This window comes from Chiloscyllium plagiosum, unplaced genomic scaffold (genome assembly GCF_037043375.1).
Source record: "Chiloscyllium plagiosum isolate Xiang-an unplaced genomic scaffold, Cpla_swu_hap1 HiC_scaffold_13, whole genome shotgun sequence".
Taxonomy (NCBI): domain Eukaryota; kingdom Metazoa; phylum Chordata; class Chondrichthyes; order Orectolobiformes; family Hemiscylliidae; genus Chiloscyllium; species Chiloscyllium plagiosum.
Genome location: NW_028270151.1, coordinates 63,436,005 through 63,458,531, shown reverse-complemented (window position 1 = coordinate 63,458,531; position 22,527 = coordinate 63,436,005). Strand labels below are relative to the sequence as shown.

At 41.4% G+C, this 22,527-nt stretch overlaps 1 protein-coding gene and 1 long non-coding RNA gene across 4 annotated transcripts in view; one reads left to right on the top strand and one right to left on the bottom strand.

Annotated features, from left to right (window-relative positions):
• Positions 1-10,320, bottom strand: part of LOC148148325 (uncharacterized) — a 39,062-nt gene extending 28,742 nt beyond the window's left edge. The window contains exon 1 of one of the 2 annotated variants that reach the window (XR_015759204.1): positions 10,264-10,320. This is a non-coding gene — a long non-coding RNA (uncharacterized LOC148148325). The remainder of the gene's footprint in view (positions 1-10,263) is intronic. The other variant, XR_015759205.1, reaches the window with a different exon arrangement.
• A 300-nt stretch (positions 10,321-10,620) lies between these two features.
• acsl3a (acyl-CoA synthetase long chain family member 3a) overlaps positions 10,621-22,527 on the top strand; it is a 130,081-nt gene continuing 118,174 nt past the window's right edge. For both annotated transcript variants that reach the window (XM_043702059.2, XM_043702058.2), the window contains exon 1: positions 10,621-10,724. The gene's annotated coding sequence lies outside the window, so the exon portion shown is untranslated. The remainder of the gene's footprint in view (positions 10,725-22,527) is intronic.

Genomic DNA, 22,527 nt, shown 5'->3' with positions numbered 1-22,527 from the left:
TTCTTTCACGCAGAGGGTAGGAGTGTATGGAATGAGCTGCCAGAGGAAGTGGTGGAGGCTTGTAAAATTGCAGCATTGAAAAGGCATCTGGATGGGTCTATGAATAGGAAGGGTTTGTAGGGATATGGGCCGGGTGCTGGCAGGTGGGACTAAATTGGGTTGGGATATCTGGTCGGCATGGACGAGTTGTCTATTTCCGTGCTATACATCTCTATGACTCTATTTGTCAAACATGATTCTCCTTTCATAAATTCATGTCAGCTATGGCCTTGATCACATTGTGATACTCCAAGTGTCCTTACCACATCCTTAATAAATTCAATCATTTTCTCTACTGTTGACATCAGGTTACCTGGTTTTTGTACCCTGTGTTCTCTCTACCTCCATTCTTGAACAGTGGGGATACATAGCCATGACAACTGTTCCAGAATTGAGTGGTTTTGATCTTCCAAAATTACATCTGTTCAGTGGATTTGCAACTACCCCTTTTTAAACCTAAATTGTACATCACATTTGGTGGATTTTTGGCGATGATTCTTAGTTCCCCACAATTTCTGTGTGTTCATTGTACTTTCTACTATGAAGCCAAAAACAATGAAATGCTGCTGCATAATAAATGCAACTCAGATAATTATGTCTCATTCAAAAAATGTTTAAGTTTAAGTTATTACTAAAAAATAACTAAATAGTTGGTTTTAAAGGTCAGGTGCTAATATTTGTGAAACTGGAGGTCTAACTGCATAACAGAAAAGAGTTTGCTGTAATATTAACTATGCAGTCAGTGTCATCCATACTAATATTCTAAAATATTCATGTTTTGGCCTGTGGCATATTTTCTCTATGTTATATTGCTGTATAGCTCTTTTCTCAGATCCCTAGGTCAATATCAGCGGAAAGGTATGTTGATTACACATCCACTAGAAAACAATTCAAAAATATTTATCTTTCTAGTTAACTTACTATTGAAATTTAATCAAGAATCTGAATCAGACTTCACAAGTAGTTTAAAAACCATAACTATAGTTACTATAAATGTACTAAAATTTCTAATTAACATTGTCAACTTACTGCAGTATTATAATAACTGATCTCACTGATGGAAGAGATCACTGAGAAAGTCTTGAAAGGAGATCATTATTGCTTAAGCAGAGTTGGTCATCATTCTCTAATGTTGTACATAATTCCTTAAGCATGTCATAAATTAGTCATTGTTGAAACCTATCAAAAGCTTAGTAGTGTCACTTTGCTAGAGTAACCAAAATAATATTTTTTCCCCAATTTGTAACCTTTTTAAAATTAAACAGATTGTAGATTGCAGATCATTTTAGTACGTTCCTTTCTTGTGACTAACACACTTCTTTTAAGCTCTGAAGAGTTCTATTTCTCTGTTTAGTATATTCTACTTTTTAAAGTTGAAGCTTTAAATGCAGGAGATTGTCAGATGACTGTGGTTTATTGCAAAACTTCATTCACGTTCATGATGAAGCCTCAAAACTGAAAACTCAAACTGGATAAAACATGGCATCTGATGCAACTATAAAACAGTTGGGGGAGAAAAGAAAGCAAATTCATAATGACTAAACATCACATGAATTCTGTTCAACCAAGAACAATGCAAAACCATAAAGCTGGCTGCCGAAGTCTTTGGGCCTTCACATCGAGTCAAGCAGGTTGCAGATGAAAAGGGCTTATCGGGTTACAGTGCACAGGACGGGCAGGTGCAGCGCCCCGCGCGGTCCTAGGGCACTTCCACTCATATAAGGACAAGCAAAAAGTAATAGAAGCTTCCAGATCCTGGGAAAAGATCCACAAGCACTGCTGCACAAGGGGTCAAAAATCATGTTTTCCAGGACTTCTCGGCAGCTTTAATTTGAAAGAGGAAGTCCTTCGATGAAGTTAAAAAGAGGCTGAGGAACCTGGGCATCCAGTACTCCATGAGGTACACTGCAGTGCTCCGTTTCAGCCACGAGGACTCAGATTATACATTTGACTCAGACGCTTTAAAATAGACAGACTGGCCTGAAGAATACGGTTAATGTTCATTCCCTTTTCCTTCTTTCTCCACGATTTCCCTTCTTTTTTGATTCCTTTCTTTCTCACTAATAATTTCTTTTTTGGAAAGGGGGTGAAAAACTTGGAATAAGTTGATTTTTTTTATAACTGGATTTTATAATGGGAAATTTTGTGGATGTTCTTTGTTGTGTCACGCTTTGTTTTTGTTTGTTTTGTTTCTCTTTTAGTCACAAATAGCGGGTGGCATGAAGCCAGGGATGGGTGGAGTGCTCATCCTGACTTTGTCATTTTTCTGTTGATTTAAGGATTATCTCCTTGTTTTTTTTTCTGGCCTAAGGCTGGGGCACAGTGAAGGAGCTGTGAAATAAGGGATGGGTAGGGTGAGTGCCCCCCATGGGCAGTGGGAAGAGTCTTTCATTCAAGATTATATAGTTGGTTTCCTTTGTAGTTTTTTTAGTCATAATAGTTGTTTGTAGTTATGATAGAGTAGTTTTTGTATACATAATTCTTCGAGTCTATGAGTCTTTATTTACTTCTGCGCAGCCCTTTCTAAGCAGGGTTCCCCCTCCCAGGGGCTCAAAGTTCTCTGAAAGAGGATATGGCTAAGTGTCTTATTAAGTGGCGTACCTGGAACATCAAGGAAAGTAATTCGCTTGTTAAAAAGGAAAAAAAATGCTTTCTAGCTTTAAGAGATATTGCTTTGTTGCAGGAAACCCATCTTGATAATGGGGAACACCTGAAGTTATAACAGGGGGGTTATGATCGGGTATTCTTTTCATCCTTTACTACTAAAAGTAGGGGAGTGGCAGTACTTATCCAGAAAAATCTTCTGTTAACATTATTAGAGCAGGTGAAAGATGAGCATGGACAGTTTGTGATACTTAAAGCCTGGATACATGGGAGGAATATGGCATTTTAAATGTCTACTGTCCTGCAACGCATCTCAAATTTTTGACTACTGCTTTCTCTAAGCCGAGTGCCTTTGGAACACGGCACATGATTATAGGGGAGATTATAATTGTCTTTTGGATCCGACAGTGCACAGGATGCCTAGTGAGCCCCCAACTATTTCTTCGCAGGCGGCTGACTTATGTGAGGAGTTGGGGTTGGTGGATATTTGGAGATGTCTTCACCCTACCAGCAGGAACTTCACCTTTTTTTCAAGCCCACATAAATGTGACACAAGGATTGATCTCTTTCTGGCTCCCTCAGCCCTTTTGGATTCGATTATGGAGTGTAAAATTGGGAATGTAGCTATCTCTGATCACGCGGCGGTATATTTGGAAGGTAAGGCCAAGAATAAGGGGTTAGGTTTGCGGCACTGACATTTGGGGCCTTTTCTCCTTAAGGATTCCAAATTTGTGGAATATTTTTTGAAGGAGTTTCAGGAACTCAGGCACGGCTAGTAGTCCGTCTATGCTATGGGATACTGCTAAGGCCTTTGCTGGGGGATTAGCTATTTTCTATTTGGCTAGCCGGAAATGACAGAAGGAGGAACAGCAGCATCTACTTGAGACAAGGTTGAAAGCCGCTGAGGTGCCACATTTTGCGTGGCCTTTGGTGACTATGCTACAGCAGATCATGGCCCTCTGGGCTGCCTTGAATTCAATACTGGCACAAAACCCAAGGAAAGAAGTTGCTTTTGCTAGACAAAGGCTGTTCGAGTATGGGGTTATGCTAGGGAACTATTTAGTGTACCTATGAAAAAGTGTGCTCCCCAATCCATTACTGCAATCAGAGACAGCGCCGGGGTCCTGACATACGATGCTAAAAAGATTAATGAAGCTTTTCGGAGTTTTTACTCTGAATTGTATTGATCTGAAGGTCGCGAGGACAGGAGGGCTATAGTGGAGGCCTTTTTTTTTTAAAAACCTTGACCTCCCAGGGGTAACCTTGGAACAGGCCTCTAACTTTGCTCACTTGCTCAACAATATTAGGCGGGATCTGCAGAGATGGCAGGCTCTTCCAATTCCATGGCTGAGTCAAATATATCTCATTAAGATTAATGTTCTTCCTTGTTGGCTTTATCCCATGCGTATGCTCCCTATAATGTTTCCCAGGTCAATGCTGCGGAAGCTTTTGGAATGGTTTTGGTTCCTTTGTCTGGCATTGTGGGTGGCCCGTCAACTTCCTAAATTGCAGTTGCCTCAAGGAGGGGGAGAAGTTGATTTCCCAGACATGAGGAGGTATCAATTGAGTTCCCTGCTGTTCTTTGTCTGTGATTGGGTAGGGAACAATCCAAACTCAATATGGCTGGATAGCGAGGCCTCCCAGGCGAAGTGCCCTCTTATTAACCTGTTGATCATGGATAAGACGATGACAGTTATGGACCGCTGCTGGAACCCCAGTGTCATTAGTACAATCGAGGCATGGAGGGCAATACGTCAGAGTGAGGGCTGCTTATCCAAGATTTAGCCACTTACACCTATAGTTGGCATGCCGGGGTTCTGACCAGCGATGATGGACTCAGGGTTCAAACTATGGGCAGCGAGAGGAGTATTTAGTTTGGGAGACTCGTTTGAGGAGGAGGTTATGATGTCTTTTGAGCAACTGAGCCGCAAATACAGGTTGCCCAGCAGAGATCTTTTCCTTTTATTCAGGTTAGCGATTTCATCCAGAAGACTATGCTCCTCACTAAGCCCTATAAGCCCGATACAGAGAGGTTGTTGCTACGTTCCACAAGCACCCTTTCAGTTAGTGCCCTCTATCACCTGCTGGGTGGCAGGGCTTGGCAGGATATTAACTGGCAACGCGAGGCCTGGGAGCAAGAGCTAGGAGTGGATATCTCTTCTGAAACATGGGAGAACATATGGGAGAATGCTCAAAAATCACAATCTGTAATAGGACATGCGCTACGCAGTTAAAAGTTCTGCACAAGGTTCATCTGGCACCAGACTGTCTGGCGAAGTTTGAAAAAGGGGCATCTTCAGTGTGCCCCAAATGTAAAATAAGTGTAGGTACTCTTACCCATTGCTTCTGGACATGCCACAGGCTCGGTGTTTACTGGAGCTCTGTGGCAGAAGAGATAGGGAGGGTATTGAGGATTGAAGTCAAAGTAGACCCAATATTCTCCTCTTAGGTCTACCAAATTTACCATCTTTAGATGAGCATGGGAAGAAACTATTTAATATTCTTGCATAGTATGCACGGAAGAATATTCTGATGAACTGAGTGTCTGAGAACCTGCCAAGCTTGCTGCGATGGCAGAAATTAATTATGGAGCACATTCCCTCGGATTTTTGTTTTTACAAACATGGTGCACTACACAACAGGCCATTTTTATAAGACATGGCAGCCCTGCTTGAGTTACTTTGATATAGATTTGTCAGCTACCTTAATTACAGCGCTTGTTTAACCAGGGTGATTAGGTTTGTCGAGCCCTGGGCCTTGGAGGGGGGTCTCCTGAGTTAAAGCGGGTATATATACAATGCTCCCGTTCCTTTGTTTGGGAGCTTTGTGCCAAGCATAGCTGTTCTAATTTTGTGGGGTTTTTTTTCCTTTTTTTTGATCTATTAGTTATTTACTTATTTAATGGAGTTGCTTTGCATGGGGTTAGGGTTTGTTTTGTATTATAGGGTTGGTTAGTAGTTAGTAGACAGTAGTTGCATTGTAATTTGTGTTTTTTTCTTTATTATACTGATATTTGTTATTGATTGTATTTTTAAATAATTTTATATATTTGTAAAGTTAAAAACATTTGCTAATAAAAACAGCGAAAACTACTGGTAGGCCAGAGGATTGGGAATTCTTTAAAGAAGCAGCAAATGGCTAATAAGCTAATAAAAAGGGATTAAATTATGAGAGTAAATTGTCAAGAAATATTAGAAATAGCAAGAGCTACCACAGGTATACAAAAAATGAATAGCTAAACTACATGTGGAACCCTTGGAGGACGCAAATGGGTATATTAATAATGTTGAACAGGGAAATGGCCAATAATTTAAACCAGTATTTTATATTGGTCTTCATGGTAGATGACAATATAAGCAGCCCAAAATAAAAGATCAGCAAGGTGCTAATGGAAGGAAAAATTTTGCAAGTCTCAATAATGATGTTCAAAGTATTTGACAAACTAATAGGAGTAAAGGCAGACATGTTATCAAGACTTCATTCCCTTAATCCAAGACTTTTAAAGGAAGTAGCTAGAGATAGTGGAGGCATTGGCAGAAATATTCCAGAATTTAGTGAACTTTGTGCGGGTTTCAATGGATTCAAAAATTGCACTGTGATGCCCAGCTCAAGAAGAGATGGAAACAGAAAGAAGGAAACTATGGGTCAGCTAATCTTATGTTTGTCATTGGAAAAATACTAGAGGCCATTATTAAGGAAAAACAAAGATCCTTCAGTCCAACGCATCCACGACGACCAGACATCCCGATCTAACCCATTCTCATTTGCCAGCATTTGGCCCATACTCGTCTAAACCCTTCCTATTCACATAGCCAATCAAGATGCCTTTTAAATGACATTTTGAAAAGCTTCATGCAATCAGAGTTAATATGGGTTGTGAAAGGAAAATTGTGTGTGACGTATTTGCTAGAGTTCTTTCAGAACATAATTAAGAGCTGATAAAGTAGTACCTGAAGATGGTGTCCAGAAGGCATTTGATGAGCTGTCAAATAAAAAGCTATTACACATAATGTAATATATTAGCATGGATTGAGGTTTGGTTAACATACAAGAAACAGAGAGTTGGGATTAGTAAGTCGTTTTCAGGTTGAAAAAAAACATAAATAGTGGAGAACCAGAGGATCAGTTTAAGGCCTCAATTATTTACTATTTATATTTAAGACCTGGACAAGGAGACAGAGTGTAATGTAAAACAAATTGCTAGTAAAACAAAAATAGGTGTGAGAGCATGTTGTGATGAGGCCATACAAAACCTGCAAGGTTGAATGCATGGGCAAGAACATGGCAGATGGAGAGTTGTGCAGGTAGGAAGAATTAAAAGGCAGATTTTTAAAAAATGGAGACTCCAAAAAAAATGCAGCAGAGAGATGTGTGTTCACGTGCATGAAACACAAAAGTTAGCCTGCAGGGACAGCAAGGATCTTACTATTTGTTGCTAAAGGGTTAGAGTTCACAAATAAGAAGTCTTGCGACAATTGTTCAGAGTGTTAGTGAAACCACACCTGGAGTAGTCTATACAGTTTTGGTCCCTGTATTTAAGAAAGGATATACTGGCATTGGAAGCAGTTCAATAGAGACTCAAGGCTGATTCCTAGCATGAAGGGACTGACTTAACAAGAGTGGCTAAGCAGATTAGGCTTTTATTCATCAGTACTTAGAAGAATAAGTGGTCTTATTGAAACATACAAGATTTTGAGGGGACTTTACAGGATAGATGTTGAGAAGATGTTTTCATCAGTGGAGCATCATGGACTAAGGGAGAGAATTTGAGATTAGAGGCGAACATTCACTTAAAACTGAAGTGCAAAGTAATTACAACTTCCTGAGGGTGAGTGAATGTCTGGAATTCTGCACCCCAGAGATTTGTGGAGGCTAGATTACAGGAAGTATTTAAAAAGATGTATACAACAGATATTTTAAAATATCCTGGAATTAAAGCTATGATGAGCTGGCATGAATGAAGAGTTGACACCTTAAGCAGGTAGCCATATCTTACTGAGTAGCAGGGCAGGCTTGACATGCCTAGTCGGCTACTCCTGCTTCTATTTCATATGACCTTATGTTAAGATAGGGTGAAGATGATGTAAGATGTTGAATTTTCCAATCTTTTAGGAAGTGACTGAATTCTTCAATCATAAATTGGAGAGATTTTGTTACTCATCACAATGCTAAGAATTGACATAACAACTCAACTGTACTTTTAGGCTTTCTACAATCTCACTTGTAGTCATTGCTGGCAATAGGACCAGCTAATGTCAATCTTAGTAGTAAATTGATGCTAATAGGTGAATTAGTTCCTGCAAAATTGAATATGTCTGTTCCAAGCTTCATCAATGTTCAGTCTGAGATGCCATGTATCAGAAGCTGCTCTTAAGCTTGCTTGGCTTAATATTTGCTATATGCACTACACTAATTTATGTTTGGGCAGTAGGGTACTTATCTTGCTTTCCTCAGATGAGACTTAATTCCTTGATGACCTATATGGATGCATTTCATCATGTCTCTTCTCATACCCTTAGGGATAATAATATTACTTCCTTTGTATAAGCAGCCATCATAAACCCAATACTCTCTTATAGGAATTAATATGTCCATGATGGTTTCAAGGCACTCTTTCATTGTTACTTCCTCAGAGTTGTGTCTTGGAAAGCATTTGCTTGATTTGAGCAACATGTTCTTCTTTGAGATTCAATGCCTCTGCCAGCTTAATACCTCCAAGAGCACACAGGGTGGTTGCATTTCATTGAAACTAGTCAGGATCCAAAGGTCCTTTCATTTTCAATACATGATCCATGTACTTGACTTCAGGCATCTTTAAATTGCATTTTTATTCTGCTCAGCTTCAGATTCTTCAGGCGAGCTGTCTCTAGCAGTTGCACTAGATTCGGATTGTGAACTACAATGGTTTCTTCCATTATGTCTCCACATACATAGACATCAGATCATTCCACTCGAGAATCACTAACTATTTTGCACTGCTTGTATTCATACTCTTCTGGTCCACTGGTATTCAGGATCCCTAGCTCAAAAAAGCTTCCAGACATACAGTCATAGAGATGTACAGCATGGAAACAGACCTTTCAGCTATGCCGTCCATATATCCTAAATTAATCTAGTGCCGTTTGCCAGCACTTGGCCCATATGCCTCTAAATCCTTCCTACTCATCTACCTATGCAGATGTTTTTTTAAATATTGTAATTGTACCAGCCTCTGCCACTTCCTCTGGCAGCTCACTCCATACGTGCACCACCCTTTGCATAAAATGTTACCCCTGAAATCTTTTCTCTCTCACCCTAAATGTATGCCCTCGAGTTCTGGACTCCCCCCCAACCCAGGGAAAAAAACCTTGTCTCTTCTCCCTATCCATGCCCCTTATGATTTCATAAACCTCTAAGGTCACCCCTCAGCCTTTGACTCTCCAGGGAAACAGCCCTCTTTAGAAGTCTACTGTTTCATCCAGCGTCACTTAGTGGTAACTATCCTTTGCATCGAGGATAGGAAATTGTGGCAACACTTCTGCAATGGTTGACATGAGATGGCAGAATCTCTGCAAGGCTCTTTTGGATCTATGCATATTCTCAGTTTCCCAGATTTGTTCATTGCTACCACGCTGCTAATCCAGTCTGTTGCAGTTGTCACTTTTATGTTGTTACCTCCCTTTTCTAGTTGTGCTATCTTGACTTTCAGCCCAGACTTGAGAGATAGTGGACCTTTCTTTGACTGATGCTGAATTAGCCTCACAGTTTCATTTACTTTGAGATAATATTCACAAGGAAGAAAGCCAAGACTTGTAAAAACACCTTTGTAGACTTTGTAAACATTTTCCTCGCTCCTAGCAGTTCTGAGAAAGGATCACAGGACCCAAAAAGTAAACTTTGATTTCTCTTCACATATGCTGAGCTTTTCCAGCAATTTCTGGTTTTGCCTTTTTTAGACTTATTTGGTGTGTCCTGTAGTCAATGGCTTAGTCGCCTGTGAAATGCTGCAAATGTCTCCTGGCACATTTAGGGTTTAATGATGACAGTTGAAGGTAAAGTTTATTCTCAAAGTGAAAACTGGTTTGTTATATCGCAATATTTATTTGCGCAACTTGGTTCTACAGTAGTCAGTCACAGAAGCTTATTAATCTCAATTAAAAAAGAGAAGCTATAAGAATATATAGGTCTTAAAATAAATAGCAAGAAGAAAGTTTCACTCCTTTCCCAACCAATATCATTAGCCCTCACTCAATTCGTGAAGTATCACTCCTTTCACTTCTTACTTAATTGACAAGGTTACAATAAGAAGGCACTGGCGTAATGGTAATGATTAATATCTGGAATCCCAGACAATACTCTGGGGACTTGGGTTTAAATCTCACCAGAGTTGAGTTTGACTTCAATTAAAGTCTGGAATAAGAAATAGCGTCTATTTAACCACTGTTGATTGTCGTTAGATAACCCAGCTGGTGCCGCACTTGTCGACTAAGACAAAAATCAATAAATTAATTATTCGTTCAATGCTAACATTAAATTCAATTAATTATTTCCCTTTTTAAATAAACTGTATCAATTGTATTACTATTTTTTCTACTATTTTAGACCGGAGAAACAGAACAAATACAGTTCACACAGACGCACCCGAAGCTCAGAGCGGCCTTCTCCCAACCGACGCGTTGGACATGATGCACAGGTCTGGGTGTTGAAGACAAGCAGCTCATCCCCCCCACATGCAGCCCATCCCCCCACACCGCCACCTCCTCCTCTCCCTGCCCCCACATGGCCAGGTGACAGGCGGTGCCAACTGTCATTCGTCCCCTCCTTCGCCTCCTCCTTCCCAACGGCTCCGCCTCGCTCTGGCCACGTGCTCGCCTGATCCCGGCTGCTCCAACAGCCGAGCACTGACGTCAGCGGCGAGCCGGGCTCAGGGCGCAGGCGCGCGATTTGAGAGGCGGCGGGGGCTTGCGTGGCTTTGGGGGGATCGCGGGATTTTGTGGATCTGGTTGGAGGTGGGGGAGGCGGGAGGGTGGTGACAGTGAGTAGCGGGCTGGTGCAGGAGCTGGGGTATACTCTGCGTATCAGTTTGTGAGCGAGCGCCACTGGTAAGTGTTTGTCTAGTTTTGCTCCACTTCAAACTCCATCCCTCCCCCTTTACCTACTTACCAGGCACCATCGTGTATTGGTCCAGTGCAGACTTTCCACCCTTTCCCATCCGCTTGGCTGCTGGGGCTAAGTGAGCCACAAGGCCTTCACTCATGCACCATATCGGCAGGGATTGAAGTGGCCGCTTCTGGTTACCCAGCCACAGTGGAAGTGACTCCAGGGCTCTAGCTGTTTGTTAAAGCCAGAATCTGTGGTGTGACATGAATTCCCCCATCGGCGAGAACAACTAAAAAGGAATCATTAAGTGCAATTCAATTACTAACTCGTAGGGGTTAAAAAAAACAAGGTCCCTTTCCCTTGGCAATATAATTGAATGAAGTAAGTTTGTATTTCCCCTCAGGATGTTGGTTTACGCTGGCACTTATTACCCACCATTAACCATCATGGTGGTGTGCCACTTTTGTTTAAAAAAATACAATTCACTGGCGTATTGGAACATGTCAGAAGGTATTTTAAGAGTCATACAACGTTGATGCGGGATTGCAGTCACATTTCGGTCAAATTAGACTAGGATGACAGGTTTCTGTTTTTAAAGGACATTGGTCAACCTCGTGGTGTTTGAGAACAATCGGCAGGTTTGTGGTCGTCTTTTATGGACAGTAGCTGGTTATTTCCAGAATTAGTAAAACTGAATTCAAATCTTCAAACTATGTGCCATGGGTAGAATTTAAGCTTGCATTCTTTAGATGTTTACTTGAGGTCTCTGAAGGTAATAGTCCAGTAACAGTGCATTACTTTGTGACTGTGAAAGGCATGTGGTGTTTTGAGTATAAAAATATATTGAGACTAAATGGAAAATGAAATATCTTTCTTGTGCTAAGACAATTAACAAAATTATCACTAATTGGAATTATATATTACTTTACTGTTGAATTGTTTTGGAAGATTCATGTCTTTTTTAAAATTTCACAAGAGTATGTAGTCATGCCAAGATATAAATGTCTTGGTATTAATAGAATGATTCGGAGGAACCGAATCAGAGGACAAAGTTAAAAATCACACACCAGATTATAGTCCCAACAGGTTTATATGGAAGCATTTGCTTTCGAAGTGCTGGAAGTTTTGGAAGGAGTGCTTCCAAATAAACCCATCGAATATAACCAGGTGCTGTGTGATTTTTAACTTAATAAATGCTCAGTTACATGGGTTTCAGAACTTGCCCTTGTCTGATATTGACATGCTTACTTTTTCCAGCAGGTGTCACTGAACAAGGTCAATTTCTATTCCAGCAGGTCAGGCAGCATCCAAGAAACAGGAGAATCGACGTTTCGGGCATAAGCCCTTCTTCAGGAATCAAGGGCATTTCCTGAAGAAGGGCTTATGCCCGAAACGTCGATTCTCCTGTTCCTTAAATACTACCTGACCTGCGCTTTTCCAGCAACACATTTTCAGCTCTGATCTCCAGCATCTGCTCAATTTCTCCTCAATTTCTATTCCACTTTCCTAACCTAAGGCCACTGTATTTCATTGTCAAATCTCAAGCTGATGGAATACCTTAAACATTTTCAATTATATTAAAATGGAAACGTGTTGAACATATGAAGGCCATTCAGTCTGTCAAGTCTGCCTGCTGTTCAATCCAATTATGTTTTACTAAACACTTAAATCACCTTCACTTGTCCCAGCCTTATTACCATTTAATGTACACCACTATGATTAGAAATCAGTCAATCCCTATCTTGAGCATATGCAAAGGACTAAAATTCCACAGTCTTTTGTGGTTGAGAACTCCAACTTTCTGCAGCCTTCTGAGAGGAGAACAAAAAATTGATCTTGGACCGAAGTGGCATTTCGGCTTATTTTTAAGTTGTGTAACTGGTTCTGTACTCACCAGGGGAAAACGTTTTATCCACTGTGTATCTGCTTAAGTATTTTGTTTCGTGCTGTCTCAATAGTAAGTTATAGTTTTTGATATCTAAATCTTTTGCTCAAATACCATGAGAAAATCTTAGTATGTTAAATGTCCTTTGTGTGTCTTTTTACAGAGGAGCTACCATTGTGTTTGGTTTTCCTCTGCAGCCATGCTTTGTCCTTGATGCAGAAGAAAAAGCCTGGCACTTTTATGTTTTATCTGACAGGAAGTGTATTGATATGAATCAAAATCACTTCAGCTTTCTCAGTCACTATCACCCCAGTCCCCTTTCTTAAAAAAGCCAGACAACCAGCTCAGAATCAATACATTTGAATTGAGAATTTGCTTCTGATAATGTTCCAGATGTGGACTGAAATGATTTCTTGAAAATAAGAGGGCTATTTTTGTGCTGAATAAAATGTAGAAAATATGATGTGGGTCACTACTGTGGTGAGGGCTATTTATGATCTTTCATTTGTTATGGGAGGAGGATGTAATCATGGTTAGAGATTTGCTCTGAATGTTTATGACCACGATTTCTGTACTCACCATTTCCACAGTATGGATTCATTGAACATTTATTTTTAAGGAGCAGGGCAATTGAATTATGATTTCCTCTGTGAGGATGGAATTATTGGTTCAATTTATGCACAAAAAGGGCATTTTTTTTGTGATGTCTGCTCAAGGTGGGTTAGAGGCCAGTTGCAGAATATTGAGGGTTTTTTTGGACAGGGTAGAATTTAATGCATTGGGTATTGGGCTGTGATTTGATAGTTGCCATTCCAGTCCTCTTGATATTATAACGCTTGTTTATTATTGTCAGATGTACAGCATGGAAACAGACTCTTCGGTCCAATTCATCCATGCCGGCCAGATATTCTGAATTAATCTAGTCCCATTTTCCAGCACTTGACCCATCCAGATGCCTTTTAAATGTTGTAATTGTACCAGCCTCCTCCATTTCCTCTGGCAACGCAGTCCATATATGCACCACTCTGTGGAAAAAGTTGATCCTTAGGTCCTTTTTAAATTTTTCCCCTCTCACCCTTAACCTATGCCCTCTAGTTCTGCACTCCCCAACCTCAAGGAAAAATACCCTATCCATGGCCCTCATGATTTTGTAAACCTCTATAAGCTTACTTCTCAGCCTCTGATCCTCCAGGGAAAACAGCCCAGTAGTTCAAATCCTCCAACCCTGGCAACATTTTTGCAAATCTTTTTCTGAACCCTTTCAAGTTTCACAATATCTTTCTGATATGAAGGAGACCAGAATTGCATACACTATTCCAAAAGTGGCCTAACCGATGTTCTCTTCAGTGGCAACATGACCTCCCAATTCCTGTACTCAATGCTCTGTCCAATAAAGGAAAGCATACCAAACGCTGCCTTCACTATCCTATTTACCTGCGACTCCCCTTTCAAGTAGCTATGAACCTGCACTCCAAGGTCTCTGTTCAGCAACACTCCCCAGGACCTTGCCATTAAGTGTTTAAGTCCTGCTTTGATTTGCCTTTCCAAAATGTAGCACTTCACATTTATCTAAATTAAGCTCTATCTGCCACTCCTCAGCCTCTTGGCCCATCTGATCAAGATCCTGTTGTGCTCTGAGGTAACTTTCTTCGCTGTTCTCCAATCTCCATTTACAGAGGAACCTCTATTATCCAAACAAGATGGGCGGGAATTCTTTCATTCGGTTAGTTGATTTCCCCTGGGGCTCGGAGTTTTCTATGAAGTCTGCTCCCTGTTCAGGAGACTAGGCAGCACACCACGCGAGCCCCCCTGCCTGCCTCCAACCCTGTCTGCTTCCCCCCCCCCCTAAACTTGGCAGCTGGACTGTACACCAACCGTGGGGAAATCCCAAATTGCGCGCGCACCTGCGCGCACACAGCTTTTTACTGCAACTTTTTGACAGGTTCCACCTTTGCCTTGAACAGGACAATGTTGGGGGTGGGGTGGAATGGGAAATGAGGAAACTGGTGAAATCCACATTGGGGTAGCATGGTAGCTCAGTGGTTAGCACTGCTGCCTCACAGTGCCAGAGACTTGGGTTCGATTCCCACTTCAGGCAACTATCTGTGTGGAATTTGCACATTCTCCAAGTGTCTGCATGGGTTTCCTCCGGGTGCTCCGGTTTCTTCCCACAGTCCAAAGATGTGTAGGGCAGGTGAATTGGTCATGCTAAATTGTCCATACTGTTGGGTGCATTAGTCGGGTAAATATAGGGTAGGGGAATGGGATTGTGAGAGTTACTCTTCAGAGGGTTGATGTGGACTAGTTGGGCCAAATGGCCTGTTTCCATACAGTAGGGAATCTAACCTCTAATCATCCAGATGACTGTAAAATATTGTAATTTTAACCAGCCTCCAGCACTTCCTGTCACTGCTCATTCTATACAAGCAACACTCTCTGCATGGAAAATGTTGCTCCTTAGGTCACATTTAAATCTTTCTCCCCATCCCCATAAACCTAAGCCCTCTAGTTTTGGACTGCCTTGCTCTAAGGAAAAAGACCTTGACTATTCACTCCATCCATGCCCTGCATGATTTTATAAATCTTTATAAGATCACCCCTCAGCACTGCTCCAGGGAGAATAGCCCTAGCCTATTAAGCACCTCTCTATAGCTCAAACTTTCTAACCCTGGCAATGTGCTTGTAAATCTTTTCTGAACCCTTTTAACATTTAACAACATTTGTTCTATAGCAGAGAGACCAGAATTTAACACAATATTGCAAAAGTGGCCTAACTAATGTCATGTAAAGCAACAACATGACATCCCAACTCCTGTACTTGGTATACTGACCAATGAGGGCAAGCATAGCAAATGCCACCTTCAATACCCTGTCTACCTACATTCCAGTTTTAAGGAACTATGAACCTGCACTGCAAGGTCTCTTTGTTTGGCAACATTTTCCATTAAGTATATAAGTCCTGCCCTGATTTTCCTTACCAGAGTGCAACACCTTACACTTAGCTCAAACCCCATCTGCCGTCCACCTGATCAAGATCCCATTGTACTCAGAGATAGCTTTCTTCACTAACTTTTCCAATTTTGGTATTATCTGTAAATGTACTAACCATTCCTCCTATGTTCACATTCAAATCAATTTGCGCAAAGCCCTACTAACAACAAAGAGTTCATAATCAGACTATTTATTTTAGTGATGTTGATTGAGGGATACATATTGGCCAGGAAACCAGGGATAACTCCATCTTCCTCTTTGAAATATTTCTGGGAGTCCACCTGAGAGGGCAGATGAGACTTTTACATGTCAGAAAGATGGCCCCTTCAGCAATGCTGATCTTTTGTCAGAACTGTACTAGGGTGTTAGCCTTAATCTTTGTGCTGGTGTCGGATTGAAATCTACCCCACTTTCTGATTCTGAGAGTGTTGCTAACTGCCCATAGTTCATTCAGCTGTATAGTGATAGCAGCAGAGATCCAGTGCTTGATTGAAGAGGTAACTTTTAAGAACAACCTTCAGGAGAGGGGCTTAAAGGGTTGCCGTAATTACATTAAACATCATTCTTTTATTGAAGAAGCTGTGGGTTCACATGGCTAGGCTTGAAGGAACAAATAGATGTGGAATAGGGAGATGCTTTGTTTGTTGGATTAGAATTGAGGTGGGACGAGTCTCCATTTCTATTATGTACTCTAGCTTAAATGGTACATATATGGAGTTAGGAATTTTTTTAAAATGTGGAATTTAAAAATCGATTATTTAAGTACTCTAATTGCTGTCTTCCTTCTGAGGCAGTCTCTTGGGAGTGAGGATGACTTTTGTCCTCTCTGGATCCTGAGGTGACTAAATGGTCTAATACTGGATCTGGTCTCACTGTCAATCTGGGACAGTTGGCCTTTGAAGAGAGAGATGGACGAGATGTTTGATGTTTGAATTTTTGCAGTTTGGCCTCTACCTTACCTGTCAGAAATGCTGGAGATGGCAGTACCTTGACAGATGCTTCTTCTCTGGTTCAGTCAGAGTTTGGGAGGAAGTTCTCATGAGTTTGAGATAATACATTTTCTTTTGGGCGGGAGGGGGCTTTCAGGACATCTTAAAAGCATTTGTTCTGTTCTCCTGAAAGTCCTGCTGTGATAAATTTCGGAGTAGAAAGGTTGTTTTGGAGTTTTATGTCAGGCATACAAACTATGTGGTCCACCCAACATTGCTGATTAACCCTGACTAGACCCTTGATGCTGGGAAAGTTTCAAGAGAGAGAACACTGATCTTGGAGTGCTTATCCTGCCACTGGATTCACAGGTTGATGTTTCAGGTCCGGTGTCTCTTCATCAGAACTGATTCACTCTGATTTCTCTTCACGGATGCTGCCAGATCTGAGCTTTTCCAGCAGTTTCTGACTTACAGAATCCGCAGTTCTTTTGCTTTTTACCTATCTATAGTGAATCGATCTTTGAAATAACTCAGAGGCTGGTATTCCATCACAAAGGCGCCCTTTATTTACACATGAACAGTCCTTGACTCTCCAGTATAGCCTTGTTTAAAGTTAGCTATCAGAATGGCACTATCTCTGACACTCCCCCTTTACCTGTCGGTGAGGGCTCCCTGGGGCTGTTAATCTGGCCCAATCAGGGAACTCATTCTATAAGGTCCAGTTAGCTGAATTTGTTACAATCACTACAATCTTGGCTCCTTTCTTGAAGATGGTGACAATTATGCATCTTGAAGATCCTTTTACTTGCTGCTCTCCTTCCAGTTGAGGAAAATGAAGTTGTGTACTTGAACCATGAGTGTTTCTTCGGCATATTGTAGAATTTGACAGGGCTTCTCTGCACCAGCAGGCTTGCTGCGTCTCAGCTGTTTGGGTTGCTTTTTCAACCTTAGGTTGCTTCAGGATGAAGAGACAATATGTTGTGCGATGTGGTTGTGGATACTAATGTTGAGGATTAAGTCTCTGTTAGGTGATCCTCAAAATGCTCCTTTCAATGTGTGCTGACAGTCTTTCTGTCTTTGACTGTCACCACTTCATCCCGAGCTTCGTGATGTAGGTGCTTTGGTCACAGGTGGTTTGACATGTTTTGAAGAATCCACGCATACTTGGCTGTAGCGAAGTTTCTGAATTTCCTCTATTCTTTCCACCCAACATCTGTTTTTGATGGACCTCAGCCTTAATTTGTTCGTAAACCTTTCTCTCCCTTGAATTTTGGTCATGTTTCGTGTTCCAAAATGACTTGAACTTGTGATATTGTAGCTTCTCTATCACCTGGCCATTCTCATCAAACTAGTTTTGATTTTTCCTGGTAGAGAAATTAAGAGTATCTTTATGTGCTGAAGATGGATTTAAAAGCAGTTCAGGTTCTAGACATATTGTGGTTCCTGTTGTTGATTTGTGAGGTTCTGAATGAATAGGTCTTCCTTTGCAGAGGCCTTATTTTTGTTGACATTTCCTGCAATAGCACCCCCGCCACCACTGCCATATTTGAGCCAAGATAATGGAGATAGCATTTGGAGTAAGTGATAGTTGGTCTAGCAGCCGTCAGCTTCTGTTATTGGTCAGCATGGACAAGTTTGGGCCAAAGGGCCTGCCTCTGTGCTGTAGGACTCTATATGACTGTATGATGAGTGCAATATAAGAAATCTTACAATTCTATGATTTGGAGATGCCGATGTTGGATTGAGGTATTAAGACTCCGTCAAATACCTGTGGACAACCACGCGATGAAGGAGCAGTGCTCAGAAAGCTACAGCTGCCAAATAAACCTGTTGGACTATAACCTGGTGTTGTGTGATTTTTAACTTTCCGATTCTATGCTTTGATATTCTACTGTATGCTGAACTGTCTGGAGTAAGGATATTGCTTTGATCTCTTGTGTTTGTTCCATTGATAAAATAAGGCGTTGAAATTCTCTAGGAATTTATTTTCCTATGCCTTCCTTTCAACTTGTCTTTCTAGAAGATTGAGTTCTTCCCAACTCTGGCATTGAAATTGCCAAGGAGAATCAGCTCGTCTTCCTTTTTGGAACATAGCACAACAAGTGATCAGGGTTGGAGTAGAATTCCACTTCAGCTGCATCTGTTGCTTCTAGGGTTGGGGCAAATGTAGTGTTGTGCTGTGCTGTTCTCTGTTAGGCTGAGCCAAAGGTTGATATGATTGTTTGTCTCACAAGGGCTTACTGTTAGTGTATTTCTGATTTAACATTTCCAGATGGTGTTTCCATCAGCTTGTTCTTTGAGCTGGCTATCTCCTGCCTGCCCTGTCTCACTCAGGGCAGCAATGTTGATATTATAGTGTTGATATGACTACATTGCCTCATATCTTTTATTTTGCTGCGTCATGGAGAACCATGTGTGTGTGTGGAAGTCAGTATGTCGACATTGGTGTACAGAAGACCTCCAGGCATTCCTATGTCTGCAGAGTTTAGAGGGAATGTTGGTTCCTAGGCTCTGCTAGCTCTTGATTGATGGATAATTGTATTTTATTGCCCTATTTCAGTTATATAGCAGAACCATGGAATGCAACAATGAACTCCTTTGTAATCTAAAGTAGATTTTCTTATCTTCAGCCTCTTCAAAAGGCAGATCTCATTTACACAGAATAAGATTAAAATTTGGTTTGAATCATAAAAACATAGAAAATAGATGCAGGAGTAAGTCATTTGATGCTTCAAGCCTGAACCACCATTCAATATGATCATGGCCAATCATGAGTTTTTAATTGTAACTTTATGTATAGTCATAAGTTACTTTATTTCACAGGATGTAAACCCTTTCAAGCACGAACATAAAAGTTCCATGAGAAATTTTCATTTAAGACATTTCTTTGCTTACAGCTTTAAGAAAAATACATTTGCCAAGTTTTAAAATAAACTTTAGCTTAGTCTTATTTCAAAAGTCTGTTTGATTCAGTTGGTAATATACTGTTTATGATTAGATTCCCCAACAGTGTGGAAACAGGCCCTTTGGCCAACAAGTCCACACCTACCCTCCGAAGAGTAACCCACCCAGACATGTTTCCCTCTGACTAATGTACCTAATACAATTGGCATTTTAGCATGGCCAATTCACCTGACCTGCACATCTTTGGACTGTGGGAGGAAACCGGAGCAAACCCACGCAGACACAAGGTGAATGTGCAAACTCCACACAGACAATCGCCTGAGGCTAGAATCGAAGCTGGGTCCCTGGTGCTGTGAGGCAGCAGTGCTAACCAGAAAATGCTGGCAATGATTTTTTTATTGGAATTAAATTTTTATTATCTTACCAGGTATTTTGGATATATTGAGAATTTAATGGTTTTCATATTATCAAACTTTGGCAAACCATGCTGTGGTTTTGTCAGTTGTTAATTGCTTAACATTGAGTTGATACTTTTAGATAATTTGCACCAAATCTTTGCCATAAAATGGCACATAATGTCTATTAAAGTATATCTTTAAAGATTAGTAGTAATTGAACTGCTTCTTTGAAGTTATACTTGGGCTTCTTATCAACTTAACTTGAAGCAAATGTATTTAGACTCAAACAGCCATTTAACTGGTTGTCAAAATGCTTGTGTTTCATTAAGATAGATTTGCTTTGTATGAATTATAAAAGTCAATCTACTACAACAAGCAGTTGACATTAAAGAACATAAAAAAGTACAGCATAGAACAGGCCCTTTGGCCCACTGTTGTGCTAAGATTTAATCCTAATGTCAAAAATCGTAACTTAACCTAAGCACCCCTCAACTCACTGCTATCCATGTGCATGTCCAGCAGTCGCTTAAATGTCCCCAATGACTCTGCTTCCACCACCACAGCTGGCAACGCATTCCATGTATTCACAATTCTCTACGTAAAGAACAACTGACGTCTCCTTTATACCTTCCTCCTAATATCTTCAAACTATGACTTCTCGTACCAGTCAATCCTGCCCTGGGGAAAAGTCTCTGGCTATTGATTCTATCTATTCCTCTCATTATTTTGTACACCTCGATCAGATCTCCTCTCTTCCTCCTCCTCTCCAGAGAAAAAAGTCTGAGCTTATTCAACCTTCCTTCATAAGGCAAGCCCTCCAGTCCAGGCAGACTCCTGGTAAAACTTCTTTGCACCCTCTCCAAAGCCTCTGTATCTTTCCAATATTAGGGTGAGCAGAACTGGACACAATATTTCAAGTGTGGTCTCACCGGGGACTTGTAGAGAGGAAGCAAAACCTCGCCACTCTTAAACTTGATCCCCCTGTTAATGAAAGCCAAAACACCATATACTTTCTTAACAATCTTATCCACTTGGATGGCAACTTTGAGGGATCTATGTACTTGCACACCCAGATCCCCGTGTTCCTCCACACTGCCAAGAATCCTGTCTTTAATCCTATATTCAGCATTCAAGTTTGACCTTCCAAAATGCTTCACTTTGCATTTATCCAGGTTGAACTCCATCTGCCATTTCTCAGCCCAGCTCTGCATCCTGTCTATGTCGCGCTGCAGCCTGCAGTAGCCCTCTATACTATCGACGACACCTCCAACCTTTTGTCATCTACAAGTTTACTAACCCACCCCTCAACCACCTCATCCAAGTCATTTATAAAAACTACAAAGAGCAGAGGCCCAAGAACAGAGCCCTGCGGGACCCCACTCAACACTGACCTCCAGACAGAATACTTTCCATCTACAACCACTCTCTGCCTTCTGTCAGCCAGCAAATTCTGAATCCAGATAGCCAAATCTCCCTGTATCCCATACTTCCTGACTTTATGAATTAGCCTACCATGGGGAACCCTATCAAATGCCTTGCTGAAGTCCATATACACCACATCCACTGCTCGACCGTTTTCGACCTGTCTTGACACCTCCTCAAAGAACTCAAGGCATGACCTGCCCCTCACAAAGCCACGCTGACTGCCTTTAATCATACTATGCTTTGCCAAATAATCATAAATCCTATCCCTCAGAATTCTTTCCAAAATTTTGCTGACCACATACGTAAGACTGACTGGTCTGCAATTACCAGGGATTTCCCTATTACCTTTCTTGAAAGAGGAACTTTGTGGTCAAGAACAGGACTCCTGGAAGGTATGTTGCCTCCCTGGCGCCAGGGTCCGGGATGTCGCCGATCGGGTTTACAAGATTCTGAAGGGGGAGGGTGAGCAGCCTGAAATTGTTGTACATATTGGCACCAGTGATATATCCAGAAAAGGGATTGAGGATCTGAAAAGTGACTACAGAGAGTTAGGTTGGAAGCTGAAGAGCAGGACAAAGTAGAGTAGTGATGTCAGGTTTTTTACAGGTGCCACGAGATAGTGAGATGAGGAACAGTCAGTGAATGCAGCTTAACAGGTGGTTGCGAGGCTAGTGCAGGAGGGAGGGCTTCAGATACCTTGACCATTGGGATACCTTCTGGGGAAGGTGGGACCTGTACATGAAGGACGGGTTGCACCTGAACTGGAGGGGCACAAATATCCTGGGTGGGAGATTTGCTCGTGTGATTCGGGAGGGTTTAAACTAGTTTGGCAGGGGGGTGGGAATCAGAGACACATGTCTGAGAGGGGGTCAGTTGCAGATGGGACAGTGACAGGATATATTGAATCTATCAGGAAGGTTTCTCATGTGATGGAACAAAGGGATCAGTTAAAGTGTATCTGCTGTAATGCAAGGAGTGTCCGAAATAAGAGTGACGAACTTAGAGCATGGATCAGTACTTGGGGCAATGATGTTGTGGCCGTAACCGAGATGTGGGTTTCACAGACACAGGAATGGTTGCTAGATGTCCAGGGTTTAGAAAGAACAGAGAGGGTGGAAAAAGAGGAGGGGTTGTAGCATTGCTAATCAGAAAGTGCATCACAGCTACAGAAATGAAGATTGTTGAGGAAGGTTTGTCTACTGAGTCAGTATGGGTGGAAGTTAGGAACAGCAAGGGAACAGCCACTGCATCGGGGGTTTTCTAAAGATCACCT